This window comes from Dermacentor variabilis, unplaced genomic scaffold (genome assembly GCF_050947875.1).
Source record: "Dermacentor variabilis isolate Ectoservices unplaced genomic scaffold, ASM5094787v1 scaffold_13, whole genome shotgun sequence".
In the NCBI taxonomy this organism is placed as follows: domain Eukaryota; kingdom Metazoa; phylum Arthropoda; class Arachnida; order Ixodida; family Ixodidae; genus Dermacentor; species Dermacentor variabilis.
The window spans coordinates 19,663,709-19,680,515 of record NW_027460291.1 but is presented as its reverse complement, the minus strand read 5'-3'; the positions used below and the strand labels follow the sequence as shown (position 1 = coordinate 19,680,515).

The following is a 16,807-nucleotide window of genomic DNA, read 5'->3' as shown; positions in this document are numbered from 1 at the left end:
TGCATGTGCATCAATGTTTCTGACCCTTTAGAAAGAACTAGAATAATTCCTATCAGACGAAAATTATTTATCACATTTTATCACTACCTCTATGGACTGAATTGCTACTGCTTTCACTACCTGCATTTGTTTATGATAAGAACCCTTTTGCAGTGTTAGCTCATACAGCTCTGTTAATATGAGAACAATAACGTCTACTACATATTTAACGGGACCAATATTCGTGCCGTTGACGTCACGTTACATGATAATAACAAGTTATAAATAATAATAATTTTATAAGTCAACATATGCATTCATTACGTCTTAGTCAGTTTCTGAAAAAAATAACACACTCGTACTGGGATGTATTTTTGAAGTTGAAATAAGATTGGCGTTTGAAAAGAGGGTTGACCCACCTAAAATAACGAAACGTTCGCTTAACATGTTCGAAAGTTCAGTGCCATTTACGAATTTTTTTAAGCAACATGCTAAATATTTGAACTAGAGTGTTATTTCGAATTAAATTGTTAATAAATGACCGTACTAAATTTGATGTCTTGATGGCATCGTTGATATGGGCCGCAAAGTATTCTTCTTTGAAAGTATCTTGAAACACTTTGAAAGCATTTAGTAAATAGCTGTATTCCGGGAGTTCACGAATTCAGGGTACAAATCGTCTTTTAGTTTATTGTGCTTAAGCAGGTACTATGAAACCCATGGTTTACGTCACTTTTTTTTTACTTTCTCTGTGCTAAGAGTGGTTCTGGTACACCATCTTTATGTGAACTAAATATGCGTCGTAGATAGAATGTACGCCAGTATTTAAAGCACATGGTCCCTGCTGTCATTTGTAATTTAAGCGCGGAAATTTGCTAGTCAATGATGTTTTTAAACAGCATGGGTGACGAGGCCTGCGTTTTTTTTTTCGGCACATCATGATCAATGAAAGCTACCATTGGAAAGTGTTTAGTTATATGAAAGGTTCTACGGTTTTCAGGCCACTTCGTTTCTCGTATATATAAATGACACTGTAAAAGTTATCTCTGTTAAAATAAAAGTGTACGCAAATGACTGCGTTCTGCACAAAACAGTCAATCAGAACACGTGTTGTCAAATGAGAATTTTCCGCACGTTAATTGCAGGTGCAAGCGTTGGCAGATCTGTATAAACTTCGACAAAACTGTTTTTGTACGTATCACTCGTAGAAAGAGGCACTTGGAGTTTCAATACCAATATAACAACTTGTTTCTGTTCAAAATGTTCTATTATGAATACCTTGCATTATGTATTTCTAATAATCTTAGTTGGAATAAACATACTCAATACGTTACAGCTGCCGCATAACGCAAATTATTTTTCTTGATAATAGCACTAACCCTAGCTACCCCCGCTGTTCGAATATTAGCTTATAAGTATATTGTCCTCTCGCTTTTAGACTATGCTGTTACTATATCGGGCCCCTATACAAAAACTAATATTCAGAAAATTTAGTGACTACAAACAAGAGCTGTTGATTTCAATTATATCGATTTCAGATGCAGCTCAGTTATTGAACTTCTCACATGGGCTAACCGACCCTTTGTCAGAAAGGAACCACTCATGAAGACTAAAGTTTTTATATATCAACATTAGGCGATGAAAGATAACAATCATGTACGACTAGTCCAGGCTATTGTCAATAACTGTATAGTATGTGTAACCCCCTAACCGAATCCCCAAGTAGCAGAAAAGACAAAAATCAAAGGTATCAATTGAAGGTCATTCAAACAGGTCATACAACTGCCGATAAACACATCGAATGCGAGGCTCCTATCCTCAGGTGTCCACAACGCACTCGAATAACTCACAGAAGCCTATACGATAGCGCAGTACGAAAGATTCACACAAAGCCCTACTTGCAGACACGTGCTTAACAATCTTGAGATAACAAATACATCACAGTATGACACTACACATTCCTCACGACATAAGGAAGCAGCTTATTATCCCGCCGCTACCCAAAAACATGCATCCCCAACACCACAGGGAAAGGCGGGAGGAAATGGCAAGGGCTGTACAGAGGAGATTCCAACGCTCTCGGGACGTAGTGTACGTCGGCGTTGCAGTGTACCCGACTAATCAGGATATGTATATGGTTGCAGTGAACTCGGAGGGTGATCGGATCTATTAAAACCAACAGAGCCAAGCTGGCTGAGGAATTGGCCATTGCTGTCACAATGGCTTCCACACTGGCTACGATAATAGTCAGCTATTATAAAACCGCAATTCTAAATTACGCAAAGGGGCGCATTTCACCGGAATCTCAAGGAATCCTGGCAAACTTCTCCGGTCAGGGGTTGTCCATATCACCTGGCCGCCGGCGCATTCCTCCCTTCCAGGCAACGAGGCTGCCGACACCATGGCTCGAGGACTCACAAGCTGAGCGACGGGGGCGCCGCGGCTGGGGCTGACAGGGGACGGGATGGCTGGCTACAGGCCGATAACTAACCATTACAGATTGGGGAGGTTGAGTTCTCCCCCCGCACACCCATCGCTTAATACGCAGCAGGCGGTGGCAAGGCGCCTCTTTCAAACCAATACGCATCCAAATTCAGTGACTTATAATTACTATCACACGGAACAGTACTCGTCAAAACATAAATTTTGCCGAGAGAGGGCGGACCTGAATCACATTTACTGGGCCTGCCTTTATGCGCCCTGACAGGGCCGAAAAATTAAGGATGGGAAGCGGTGGGAGACCGCGATGCTCAGCTCGGCCCCCGAAGACCAACTTTTGGCCATCCAGCAGGCCGATGATGCCGCCAGACCACAAGGGCTTTTGGCCGCCATCTACGTGGCGTTGGCCCCCCACCAATTTGCTGGCTACCTAAATAAAAGTTATTTCTCTGTCTCTCTCAATTTTTTAAAGGAAGTGCAAAGTTGACATTAGTTAATAGGTTTCTCGTTCCTCTGGTTATTCGAGACGTCAGGGACACGACCAAACAGTAACGTGCTTTCGCTCCTATAATAACCGCTTTGAGCATTCTTTTTTTCCCGCGAACAGTCTGGGATCTTAGAAACGCGGTTGTCCAAGCACATTCATAGTCTGTGTTTGCATGTTTTCTTGGTAACTGGAACATCGTTTGTAGCTTTTTCAACGTAATTTTATGTCTACTTTTTGTTTTTATAGTACTCACTTTTTTGTAATCACGTGCCTGTTTATTGTTGATTTCGTGACCTCTGCATTATTTTTCGTGCCATAATGTTGTATTTTCTTTTACTTAAGTGTGATACAAATTTGTATCACACCCTGCTAAAACCCGTGTAAAGGGGGTCGCAGTACCAATATATAAGATATCGTGAACGAGCGTACCCCAAAACGAAACCTGTTTGTTTGCGACGCTAATTAAAAGGTCAGTAAGGCCCTGCGATTCGAGCATGATGCGTGTAGGCTCGCAGAAGATATTTAAAAAACCGTCTGAGTGCAGAGGGCAGGTCAGTTCTACTCCTTCAAGTTTCCAGCATATCTATGTCTACGTCACCGCCAAGAAAAAGTGAAAACTTGTTTAGCGTATAAATTAGAATATCGGCTACTATTGTTTGCTCTCTAATTGAGACGGCTGTCTTTTTTTCTCTTATGGTTAGCCTAACATTTTCGTTCCATCGTTCTTTGTGCGGTCCCCAGCTGCGTATCAAGCTTCTTTTTCAACCTTAAACTTCCTGCCCCATACTGCGCTACTATAATGCAATGATTGTACACTTCTTCATAGGGATAGCAGTGAGCTGCCGGTCACGACATTATGAGGAGTAGTAAAACAAGGAATGTTGCCGGAGCCAAGGTTTCCACAAGGGAACCTTTGTTCCTCAGAACAGCAACTTCGTTCCTTAGGAGCGGTTTTGATGTAAACGTAGCTCCCTCTCCTCGACGGCGAAGCCGGTGAGTAGTGGGGGTTAGCGGATGTCTTAAGTGTTAAAAAAATTGACCGACGACTGCGATACTCCCTAATGTGAAATTTGAGCGCAGCTCTATAAGTGTTTTCTTTTCGCGATATGTTGCTGGCGCGGACAATCTGTCTTGTGGGGCACTACGCTTTTCTTCTCACGCTTTCTGTACTTTCTGCCTGATGCTTTCAGTGTAGCCTCCTCTTGCGCTCTCCGCTTTTTTATGCCCCGTCACGCTCCGCGCTCACTTTTCATCCTTCTTTAAAACTGATGGTGGCGCTAGAAGGGACGAACACACGGTGAAAAGACGGCACGACGACGAATCATGTCGTCTTTTCACCGTGTGTTCGTCCCTTTTAGCGCCACCATGAGTTTTAAAGTATGACTCACGAACTAGCCCAGCACCAAGTTTTATTGAATCATATTTCACCCTTCGCTCTGCTCGTTTGCTCGGTTACGCCGACTACGCTTGCGCGGAGACACACTAACGCAGAAACGGGCGCTTAAGAGTTCCGCTCTGAAGGAAAAAAACCTGGAAATGTAACCGGGGGGGGGGGGGCGTAAGAAAGGGGAACCATCGGATAAACTGACGTTGGGTTCTTTCTAGAAGTGAATACCAGAAAAAGTTTACGTGTATAAGCGGGCGCTGGCAATCAAGTACGCCTGGTTTTATCGCTGTAGCAATTGTATGGATATACAATTCACAGTCATCATCACCTTGACGTTCCGCATATTTCTTACATGCTATATCGCATGCTATGTTATATGACATCATGTGTAATGCGGATGATATGCCACATGATTCTATCATTACTCCTACCAGCACTTACATTCTTGACAAATTACTCCTTAGAATTTGGAGAATGGCAGCCCACCTACAAATCTCATGGGAACATAACACTCACGGCGCATGACTTTTGTCTTAAAACTTATCAAACTATTAAAAGTGCTAAACAATATGAGAGCACAAACCTGAAAGTGTCGTATTTTACTAGCGCGGCTCTTTCCAGGCTGCACAGCCTTCGAGATCGGCCCTCGAAAGAGACTTGAAACATGCCGGATAGAGAAACGTGGTGGTATGTCGCTAAGAAAGAATTTGCCTTTAATAAATAAACGTCAGTGATATTGCAAGGTAAATATACCTGGTAGCGAAGCTTCATTAGGAGCCCATACGTTCAAAACATGGCGGTTCATCGGCGGTTCATGGGGCTTAGCGCCATCTGTATCGGGTGGGAACAGTTCCGGCGGAAGAAAAAATAATTTGATGCCATATCAGTTAAAAGCAAAAGTGGCGTCATTTTGTTTTCGAAGGCGCGAAATTTCTTTTATTGGCCTGCCTTTGCAGCTATATATTGAAATGCCCCACCATTCGACTTGATGGGCGTTTCGAGCTTTCAGCGCGGAAAGCGATGCAGGAAAAGCCAGCCGTACGGTTGTTGAAATCGCACCCCTGCACAGAACATACTTTCTTTGGTGGCCGACGAAAGCTTTAGGTGTAGAGTGCTGGTCCTATCGTCGGATGCCAAGCCCGTCGACCAGCGCAGTCGCACGAAAACAACCACACAATTATCTGGCGGTCGTAACACCCTACTTTTGAATGAACAGGTTAAGAAGCGACGAAGCTACCCACGTCACCAAATTCGCACAAACTTCGACATGCAAAAAAGCACAACCTGTGAGAGGGCGTATTTCAACAGATGAACTTTACGAGCGCGCCTTTCTGCACATTTCAAGACGAGCATTGCATTGCGAGTGATAGTGACGTCAACGCCCCCTGTAACAATGAGATCTCAAAAGAAATGTATGTATTAATAATAATAAATTCAATAAACTCGTATTTTCTTAACTTCTCACGAATATATAAGACTGACCAGGAATTTTATTTTCGTTGAATGAATCTGTGTCTCGCTTCAATTTTAAAAAAATTGCTTTTTTCTTTCCCAATGCTTCCTCCCTCCAAACATAGTCGCGCTTCAATCGATGCTCCCATAACCCCCCGTGCTGATGTCGGTGACAATTTGTACTCAACCGCTTTTCGCCCGAAGCTTCACGACCTATTTGGATCGACCTTGGATATTGTCTGTCAGCACGATTCGAACAGAGGACCCCTAAGCACAATAGCTCAATCCTGTAACCATTAGGCCACGGGTGCATGCCTCAGTGAACGAAATAGTATGTCCTTAATATCCCAACATCCTAATAGAACGCCCTAGAACGGGCGTGGCAGGTAACCGGAGAGCCCTCAGGTGTCTGGATGCAGTGCGCAGTGTTGTGACACGCTTTACGTGGGAACCCACCGGAACGACTCAGGTCGGGAAATTCGTCGAGAAGGGCGTGGTAAGGAGATGAATTTATGGCGGCGAGTACCTTAACGCTGGGCTGATTGGTGGTCGCACGCTGGCCTCGCGAATAAAGGCCTGTTGCCATAATGATGAGGCGTTCGTGGCGACAGTCAGGCAGGAGCGTGTAGTGCGTCATAAATTCGGAACCAATGATCCAACTTAATGATTGGTTTGCAGACGTCGGCGATGACGAAGTTGCAAGAAAAACCATAGTGTAGATTTTTTTTTAGTTAGATGTGCAGGTGGGTGCTGCTGGTGAACCCGTTTGCTGCATTGAGCTCGAAGGACGTAGACGGACGGCGACCGTGAATGTCGGCTCGTGAATAGCAGCGAATATTTGAGCCACAGTCGACATAGCAACCACTGTCTTATTAGCCTGTCCGTGACCAAGATGCGCTGTAGGTTGGGAGCTCACTGCCGCGTCTACGATCTGCCATTGATGTTTCCCAGACGTCTAGCAGAACATTGCGGCTGACATTTGCGGGCTCTGTCTCCGAAGCGTCAGTGGTGGTAGCAACACCTGGCGTCACCACGCGGCGACAAGTGAGGTTTCTGTTGGTGGCCTCGTGGTCGGGGCCCAGAAGAATATGGCTTATCGATGTCTTCAAAGGGGGCGAACTTTGTGTGGGTTCCATTTCGCATGGTACGTGCAGATACATTAGAGTCTGTTCAGTCTATTGCAGCAAGGTTTATTCCATGGAGGCATGAGCAATATGCAAGCACCTGTGAAATGAAGCTACACGTTATTGGTGTTTGCTTAAGGAATATATTCAATCTTCTACGAAAGCTTGTCTTGGAAGGAAGCAATATGGGTTAAAAGAAGAACTGACACCCGCGAACCGAAAAAGAAAAACAGGAATGTTTTTGACATTTGGGCATCCAATACGGTTGCCTTGTCCGCTTCGTCATCGAAAAATATCGGCTTCCGTCATCGGAAAGAAGATATTATCGCCCCGTTTGCTCCTTGGGTCCTCTGTCCTTCGATGTAAGGCGCACATGATAAACCGGGCACAGGGACCCCTCCCTGAGGTATGCGCAAACGGATTACGTTAATAGCCACGTATATAATAAGGACCCCCATGTGCCTTGTTCCTTGTGAACAAGGCACCCATATTCGTTGCCGAAACGTCAAAAACATTCTTGTATTTCTTTCGGTCAGCGAATGCTCATTTTCATCAACCTTGCTTAAGAAATGGAGATAAAGCCTCCACCTTAAACATTTCATTTTGATACATAACAAGCAAACCTCTAGCGAGTGTACTGTCTTTCCGTATGGACCACATATATATGGTGAAGTAATGCGCCACCAGAACAGACCATTTATATTTTTTTTTCTGGGGGCCAGTAGTTAGTGACATGTTTACCAGCAGAAGCGGTTGACTGCAGGGCACACTCGTTTTACGTGCTTTGTCTGTTTGACGAAATCAGGAAAGAAACAATTGATGATAACGCGCAGTTCCTTACCGTTCAAAGCGAGATCAGGATGCCTTGTAACGCGTAGTTATAAAGGAGAGTGCACTAAGGAAGAAAAAGCATATCCTTCCAGCTGTAAAGCTAGGGAAACGGTAGAACATGTTTTATTAGAATAATGAAGATATCTACCTATATGTATGTTTAGGAATCTCTGGCCTCCTTGAAGCACTTCGGTTCAGGGAAGCAGGGGAAAGAAAACATGTCCACGATAGAGTTTATTAAAGGTGATTGGAGGTTTGGTGACAGAAAAGTAGGGAGACCACGAACGAAGTAGGCGTGCAAAAACAAAGTCCCCAGGAGTGGTTCAGAAAGTTTGATGCTGGAAATTCTTTGTGCGTGTTTTTAGATAGGTAGAACACTATGCAAGAGAATACCAAGAGCTTGGTAGCGCAGCCTACCATGCCGTTTCTGAAGGGAAGCTCATAACATCCATCCTTTCTGCCCCCCACTCTAATGCTAGATAGACAATCCTAGTAATGCTCTAATAAATAATACCTTTTAGAGAGTCAGTAAAATTCAGAGAACAATGTGAGTAAGCATTGGGCATGCCGGCCAGGCTTTGGTATAGCACAACGGAGCCCAACTTTGTGTAAGTAGCCCGAGAGTGTGATGAAAGAATAGCGGAATGCAAGAGCGTTCGTGTACGTAGATTGCGGTGCTGCTGGAAAATGTCAGGTTAACACAACTAATCCTAAGCCAACCACTGCCATAACAATGTTGTTACTTTAACACGCTTGAACGCAACTACACTCATATAAAAATGGGTAAAAGCGATAGAAATAGAGGTGGTGAATAGGTTGTAGGCACTTTTAGATATGCTATAAGCTGAAATCGTGCGACTTAAGTATCTACTTTTGCCTTGCCCTCTGATAGCACACTAACAATGCACTGTTAACCTGAGGCAAGAGGTACATTACGATACACGAACGCACTGCCCAATAGCGAGACCATAAAGAGGCAAATGCGAGTACAGTTATTGAAAGTGGTCAAACGACGGATGTCACTGGACCATTCGGCAGGGTCTCGGAAACGCACAGGTACATAAAGAACAGAGCCCTTGCATCTTGTCGGCAACCTCGCTCGACCAGGGCTGATCAATTCAAGTTCTTCCTGAACGAGCGCACCTTTTCTGCGGCTCCTGTTCCCCGCACGTTCCTTGCAGCTTCTTTAGCTTTCTAAAGTCGACAAATAAATATTGCTTCTTGGATCACGCCGCGCTCTAGCTGGCTAGTTCATGGCCATCCACTGCTCCGTTAATAACACATAGAGGCATTCTGACTACCTCAGAGGATAAACTAATTAGTTCGCCAAGGCACCTCCAGGTGACTCGCATGACCCGGCGTTACCTTTGCCATTTGTTTATTGGACGCAATTGTCACCTTGTACTTTTTCTGCATTCGTTGAGTTTTGAAGGCTTCTACGTGATAGGGTTTCTACATATAGATATCATGTTCTGCGTAATAAACGTTTCTTCGAGAAATTTAAATAAATAAATGAGGCGCTTTTAGGTACTAAGACCTGGAATCTCGTTATGAGGCACGCTGTACCCGTACAAAAAAAATTATTGAGAAGGCATTGAAGTATCGTTGGTCAACGTTGAGTTTTTTATTGAGGAATTTTTGAGTTGGAGAATTGTTGGGTGGAGTGTTGAGGACTCTTGAATATTGGCCACTGAAATTTAATTGAAGCACCATTGGGTACCTCAATGTTGAATAATTGTTAAGTTACCATAGAAAGTCCACTGTGCTTAGACGGCCCGTCGTGTTCGTTTTGTTGAATGATTGTTGAATTACCATTGATTCTGCGTTGAACTGACGTCGTGGTAGTTCTGTTTACCTGTTGTTGGGTTATTATTGCCACAGCATTGAAAAGCACATTGTGGCACAGTTGAGATGGCATTGAAATTTCAGAAGTCGCAATTGAAATGTGATTGACGTTTTGTTGGGCTAGTGGATTTTTATTCATATATTCAAATTTCTTTGCTTTTCACACTTGCATGCCCCGGTGCCTGCTCATAACTTTCCCAAACACAAACACAATCAAAGCAGAGACTGGTCAACTTGAAGTACATTTATTTACACTAAAGATGCGTGCCCGTGAAACATTATTAGAGCACATTAGGCACCACTACATCGAATCTGGAGACATAGGCTCGTACCTACAGCACTCTAGCAGTGTAAATACATCTGAAAAAACCTATACATATGAATTCAATCAAAACGATCACTGTGGTCTTCACTTTCGACTTAAGTTTATGACTAGAAGGCAAAGCGACTCAAAAGGCAGGGCTTAAGCATACCCTTGTAACAACCAACTTTGAACACATGAACACTTGAAGCTGCTTGCGTGTGAATACACAAAAGACATCTGAATATGTTACATTAAAATGTTTCGCACACTAACACATCACAGGAAGAGCTACGGCTGTCTGTGAGAAAGCAAAATAAGACTTGAAACAAATGACTTCACGTAAATATATACAAGCTTTAGCACACGTCTTTCACTGCAATTAAAATTCAATGAAGTACCCAAAGTAGACTTGCCTGCGCTTTGTCTTCGAGATGTATATATTTTCATGTTGCCCAATTATTTTATAAAATAACATCACTAAACATCTAATAATTGACGAGAATTCCGAAAGTTGTCGGCCATGGTGAACACCTGAATCATGTTTCTCACGAGCCAGGTTTGTGTTCTTCAGAAATAAACTTGTAAAACTTTTGTGTAATGAATGCAGCTTATCTACCTGGCAGAAGTCAAGAACAAACAGTACACCATTTGATTATGTTAATTTGGGGTACAGAAGAGTTTGTTGGTGACATTTCCTCAATTTAGGGAGCTCATTTTCAGGTAATATTTCTGGACTTGCACAAAGCATATTAGAGCACTTTTTGGGGCCTTTTTCCTTATACCCAGCAACTAAGTGGTACCTCAGTCAATAAAGAGACAAGGCAAGGCTAATACCTCGAACGAGAAAAAATAATTTAGCACAGAAAATTGGTAGTAACACACGGCTAACAGAATTCCAAACTGCCAAAGAAATGGTCACCTGCACTTTCAGTATCAAGTACCCCAGAAATAGTCATAAAGGATGAGAAAAGGTTCCAATGACTGACAGCCAGATTGGTGAGACAGTGAAAAACGCAAATAAATGCATATACAAAACACGAATTACCTCAATTTCGCAGGTAAAATTTTATTAAAATAGCACCAGAATTTTGCAGCATAACATATATAAAGGTTGCATAAAAATAGGGACAAAGCAGTAACTGAAAGACGGAGGGAGCTACAGCACCCGTGTTGAAAAAAATTACAAGGAAAGTGATATATATGCATATTTAAGTTCACAATTTTCGCTCCAACATATAGAAAAATAATGCATGCACTTGGAGCATAAAAAGGTTCATGTGCCTGGAGAATGCAGCACAGTACAAAGAAGCGTCATGAGAACTGAAAAGTAGATCTTACTACGAATGATTGTAACCTACAATCAGGAATGTGCCATGTCATGCCTTGAATGGATGAAATTTATAAATCTTACACACAAAGGAAGTTACCATCACTCTTATTGGCTTCCTCAAGGGACTCCTTGACTTAGAAAAATGTACTCAGTGTTAAAAACAAAGAGAAGATAAGACCCTATAGCGTTATTCCTGAAATAAACAGCGCAAATAACTTCATGTATCAATTCTATAGACACTTCGCAATTCAGTGTACATTTATATTTGACAACCACCCGAACCGAGACGAGAAGGATGAATTAAGATAGGAATACACATGAACGCTGACTCAACTAGAAGTTTATTCGTGAAGACAAAGATTTTAAACACACTGGCCAGCTTCACAAAGAAAAAGCCATGGATGCGCAGCAGAAACAGCCCTTCACAACAAAAAAGGACCGAAATACGTCCTGTAGAATAAACATGTGCGTCAAAAACTAACAAAAACATGAAAACTGGAAGGTTTGTTCTGTAAGTGATATTAACGAGAAGTACTGCAGCAACTCTTTCCCACTAAGGGTCACAGAAATCTTGCTTGTGAATATTTCTTCGTGATCAAGAAATAATGCTTCCATAAGTCCTCATGTGTCCTGGTCTTTGTAATGAAACAATCGTTGTTTCTGCTCTATACCGCAACACCTGAGGAGTTCCAGAAGCAATATTTATTGATCACAAACGAAACAAAATGCATAGCCAAGTTACCTGTAGCCCTTAGTGGGAAAAACTTCCAGTTCTCAAAGAAGTATTTCTCGCTGGGTAGTATCACTTATCCGACAAATCTTTCGCTTTTTCGAAAGATTTGTCCGATAGTTCTCGGTTTTCACGCAGGTTTATTCTACATGACATGGCTTTTTCATATTTTTTTCTTGTCGCACGTGGCTGTTTCTGCCACGCATGCACGGATTTTTACCTTTGTCAAGCGGACCAGTGTGTTTAATACCTCTGTAATCAAAAGTAAACTTTTAGTAGAGCTTGCGCTCGTGTGTGCTTCTACCTATTTCGTCGTCCGTCTCTGTTCGTGCTGCTGTTTACAGTATGCACGTATCACTTGGTTAGGCTGGTAAACATTCTCACATACAAAAGTAAATGCCTCCCCTCCAAAGGTAGCCCATCCTTCACAATTAAACGCCAGAGCAAATCGAAAGTAAGCCTTCACAGCGTCCATGCGGCAGCTAGAACACCACGGAGCAGCACAAAAAATAGTTGAAAATCCCACTTGATGGAGAGTGGCAACAGAGATGCGAGCTTGCTAGTGAATCAGCCACATATCAACGAGTGTCTCTTGCACGACGCCAAGGTGCTGTTGGCGTAGAACACTTTAGCACCTGGGAATTTGCTGCATGCGTAACCTGTGAGAAGGGAATGTGGACAGAAAATGAGATTACGCGGATTAAGAATCTGCCACACACTGAACATAACTACGCACGAAATAGAAGTACGCACTATACTGGCAAGTAAAAATTTGCGACTCTTCACGAGTGCCGCCGAGAAAAGTAAGAAATGGGTTGCTACGGTAAATGTTAGCTAAAACACGCACAGCGATGTTTCACAGCGGGGAAAAATATTCCCGGCTCTCTCGCAGAACCAAAGAGCACGCGACAGTGCATAGCCGATACCAAGCAGATATCGAATCTTTGGGTAGAAGTCCAGCTTCAGAAGGAACTACCTAAAGATAGCCGAGAGCGATGCAAGCGTGAGCGTGCCTGTACGAGTGAGAACATGTATGCACCGCTTCTTTGAAGCTAGCCACTCCGGCGTGGCTCCGATAATCCCGCGAGATTTGTATGCGTAACGTCGCGTACACGCCCTTGCGCGTTTTGCGCGGTAGCGTCCGCGCAGTGAGCTAGCTTCGTGCACGCGTCATTCTTCACCGCGCAAACGGTGCTCGAGTGCGACGCTTAGCTCGAGTTCACAACGCGCCGATTGGAGCTCCTTTCGCTTCTGCAAGCAACGCACATTCGGATCGGTCCAACTCAAAGAGGCAGCAGAGAACGGTGGCATGTTTCGGTTATCGCCTATTAAAATTTACAGTACGCCTTCAACGGCCACCCGCCGCGCTAGATAAAGATGCTTACTGCGGTAGTTTTGGCGGTGATAGGCGATAAGGTGAGCCCGTCGGCGGCTGTGTTCTTTGCCGACGTCGTCACCACACCTCTGTTCATTTGCGCTGTGTATCTCTGTACAGCCACCACGCGGAAGCTGCGACTAATCGGTTGGCCGTTCTCCGCAAATACCAAATAGGCGAAATATATTTCGCGGTGCGCCGCATCATTAGCCGCAACCTAAATCGAGGTGCGCTTAACCACTACGGCACAAATGGCGATCACACTAACCGTATGGTATACGATGAGCCACTACAGAAAAAAAATTATTCTGATGTTCCACGTGCCAAACCAACTATCTGATTATGAGGCACGTCGTAGTTGGGTACTCCGTATTAATTTTGACTTCCTGACATTTTTTACGTGCATACAATGCACAATGCACAAGCGTTTTTGCATTCCGCTCCTTTGGAATGCGGCCGCTGCAGGGATCGTATCCACGACCTCGAGCCCCAAATTGCCACGGCGGCCGCCATAGTTACGACATGCGTAAGCGTGAAGTGCAACACTGCCTTCCAGTACGAGTGTGGTACAAGCGTAGCAAAGCTGCACACCTGCTGCACAATTATTTGTCGCGGTTCTCCTAAGCTCTTAGTGCCTGCCTAAATACCTTGAAAGGCAGCGCGCCTCTCACGTATCGGAACGCGATAACAAACGCTTAGACGGCCCACGTGAGCCCCATGAAAGATGACGGGGCCACTGTACAAAATTATCACTGCGCAGAGAAGCCGATCATTATGTTCCAATTGTGTTCTCTCATACAAATGAAGGAAACGTTATTAGACAGGAACAAATGAAGCAACGCAATTTTACGCACATGGGGCGCCGCTGCATCTTCGCCTACCATTGTTTCAAACGAAGTGACGGCGGCAACGAGAGTTAGTATCGCGCGCATTTGCTCCGGGGCATGCGGTTTGCTTGAAGAAAGCGAACGGTGTGCTTAACATCTCACGCTCGTCAATGTCAAAATAGAAAAAAAAGGCTACGTGCCCAAGAAAACGAGATTACTTACCTATCTGCAGAAGTTCGGCTGCGACTGTTTCGGGGTGCCTTCTCTCCAACACGCATCATGACCTCTGCCGCGCAACTCATCAAAACAACCAGGCTCGCACCTAAGACGAAGACTAGTAGCTGGGTGAGCCAACCACTTCAACGGATAAACGTCCCACTTATCATCGTTAAAGCATTTCACTGAAATGTGCGTGATGATGTCCGAAAAGAAAAAAATACTTTCATCCAAAAGCACGAGGCGTGGACCGCCGCACAACTGCAACCGAATAACTGAGGCCGAAAACCGTTCACAGCTTCACTATCGTATTCAGTTATAAAAACCTTTCAAACACAAAATAACGGCACTGAAAAACCGCTAATTAATTAGCAATAATTTTTCAGCAACTAACCTTCATAAATTTTTAAGAACAACCTAATTTGTAGCGTAAACAATAAATACTACGACCAAAAAATGCGACTACGAAACTAGCGGTAACTGTGTGTACTGTTGCGAAAGTGTGCCCAAAACGAAGCTCCGTTGCACCCGCTTGCGCGCACACATAACACACCCGAACGCTGCGTTGACGTTTGTAGCGCCATCTAGAAATAAGGAGTACTACTAGTTTTGCAACTTTTGCAAAAATAAAACTTCTATAATGGTTTGTAGCGCCTTTGCAGATGACGAGGTGACAAGTAAGGTATGATAAGAGTCCGTTTCCTGTATTTCTTTCATTTCCCTTCGGTGTTTGTAACTGAACATACCTCTGCAGGCTTGGGAGATGCGAAGACGACAGTTAGGCGAGGCTCAAATAAATCGCGTGCTTCTTGCAAGGCGAGAGATGGGAGCAGCCGCAGATACAGCGATTAGCTGTGATACCGTTGCGGCCGTTGCTGAATCCGAAGCTCTTTGAAGTCAACGGTTATAGCGGCTGCGCGCTGCGATCTCAAAGCGCGTTCGTTCTTTGATCTCTAATACCACGGACATTGGATAAAAAAACTATATTTGCTTTACGGACAGTGGGTACGTCGCAGGAAATTCGAAAACCTCACCCGTGTATGTTTGTAGCGTGTGCGCGCTTGCATCCTACGGTTCCCACAGCGCGTCCGATGCTCGGAGGTAGCGTCGTCGCCTGTCGGCACCTGTCTTATCGTTGGCCGCGCTGCCGCCGTGTCTACTATTGGGGAACTCCACATGCGCGTAGTCACCGTGTTTGCAAGTGAATTTCGCATTCTTCTGCTCCGCGAAACGTGCTCATTTCGGATCGTACCCATGGTTATGTCATCTAGCGTATGTTAAAACGACGATGGCATTTGTACACCGCCGAAGGAATAAATCTTTATGAACTTGGGAGGTCATGAACCTAGTCTAACGTTGCAGTTTTTACGTAGCGAAAATGGCTACGAAAGTGGGGCGGTACCGGACATAGGCGCTTCAAAGCGCCAGCTGTAGCGACAGCACCAGGAAGGGGCACGCGGCGCACGCGCCAAGTATTTCAGAGCTTACTGGGTTTCGAATGAGAGGAGTATACGCTCGCTCGTGGCCCATTGGTTAGAGTACCAGGCTCGACGGCCGACGTTCGATTCCACCCCATCGGTGACACATTATTTTCTTTTAATGACGGCGAGGCGAAAGAAGAACCTACCTGCCGCAAAGTTACAGGAATGAGGTTGGAACGCATCGCAATAAATGTTTGGAATGTCTTCATATGCGAGTCCTAATTATTGTATACTGGACTCAACTGCTACACAACAAACAAACAACTAGAAAAATCAACACAAATTACCCAATAAATGGTTTATTGAGAACACTCAATGGAAATATTGTTGTGCAAGGGTTGAGTGAACTCAATTGCTCTTGAAAATTTGTTGATGTCCGTTGTTTCAACAATTTCCCAACAAAATATCAATTGTTAATCAACAGTAATTTTTGTACGGGTATGCGGGGATCTGGATTATTAGGCCACATGGACGCCATGCGGTCAGTGCACTAGCGTTTTTGCATTCCGCCACCATCGGAATGCGGCCGCCGCGGTCGGAATCCAACCCGTCACCTCGAGTTCAACGCCATATAGCCACGTGACAGGTACTTTTCTTGGAAGTTAGCGCTTCTCTTGGTTCTGTCTTCTTTTGGTTCTTCGTGTTCATGATTTTTCCGGACTAAAAGCTTGAGTCAAGGAATATGTGCTGTCGTTTAAGAGCAATTCATGTAAGCCCAGCTAGTGAGATCATGAGTTTTCTTTCAACAACGTTGTCTTCGCCATAGAAAGGCAGCGTGTAGCCGCTTGATCTTGCTGCTTAATTTGGTGGCACTCTTAAATTGGTGAAAGTGGTCACACATTTTGCCGACAGTTCCTAACGCTTACGCTACTTAATTGCTTGCACTGATAAAAATGAACCACAATTGAACTGCAATGTCGTCTTCCATAGTCAAAGTGTCGTCGTTATCGTTAAAATGTAAAAATGTTAAAATCGTTAAAAGCGTCTCGGGTAATCATGG

General features: G+C 44.1%; 1 protein-coding gene across 1 annotated transcript in view; it reads left to right on the top strand.

Moving 5' to 3' along the window:
- The window catches only part of LOC142566832 (nose resistant to fluoxetine protein 6-like), a 339,215-nt gene that overhangs the window by 316,993 nt on the left and 5,415 nt on the right, over positions 1 to 16,807 (top strand). The gene's annotated exons all lie outside the window — the stretch shown is intronic.